Genomic DNA, 547 nt, shown 5'->3' with positions numbered 1-547 from the left:
GTCTGCCACTGAACAGTCTGTCTGGCAGCTTGCATCAAACCTGTGTGTCTGTCTTCTTTGTGTGTGTTTTCTCTGTCTTCTTTGTGTCTGTTTTTTCTCTCCCTCTCTCTCTCTCTATTGTCACCAGACACCCCACCTTCGTGTACTCACCCCCTTGTTGAGGCCGGACCCCAACAATACCCCATGCGTGTAAAGTTTTGCTAAAGGTAACACAGAAATGGCTGCAAGTATACATTGACAGAGAACTTCCAGAGCTTAATGCTGGATTCAGAAGAGGCCGTGGAATGAAGGAGATCATTGCTGATGTCCAATGGATATTGGCTGAAAGCAGAGAACACGAGAAAGATGTTTACCTGTGCTTTATTGACTAGGCAAAGGTTTTCAATTTGTGGGTCATAACAACTATGGACAACATTGTGAAGTATGAGTATTCCAGAACACTTATGAGGAATCTGTACCTGGACCAAGAAGCAGTTGCTCGAACAGAACATGGGAACACTGAATGGTTTAAAATTTAAAAAGGTGTGTGACAAAGTTGTATTCTTTC

Source organism: Chrysochloris asiatica, unplaced genomic scaffold, assembly GCF_000296735.1.
Source record: "Chrysochloris asiatica unplaced genomic scaffold, ChrAsi1.0 scaffold00239, whole genome shotgun sequence".
Lineage (NCBI taxonomy): Eukaryota > Metazoa > Chordata > Mammalia > Afrosoricida > Chrysochloridae > Chrysochloris > Chrysochloris asiatica.
The sequence above is the reverse complement of the archived record's forward strand: the minus strand, read 5'-3'. Positions refer to the sequence as shown.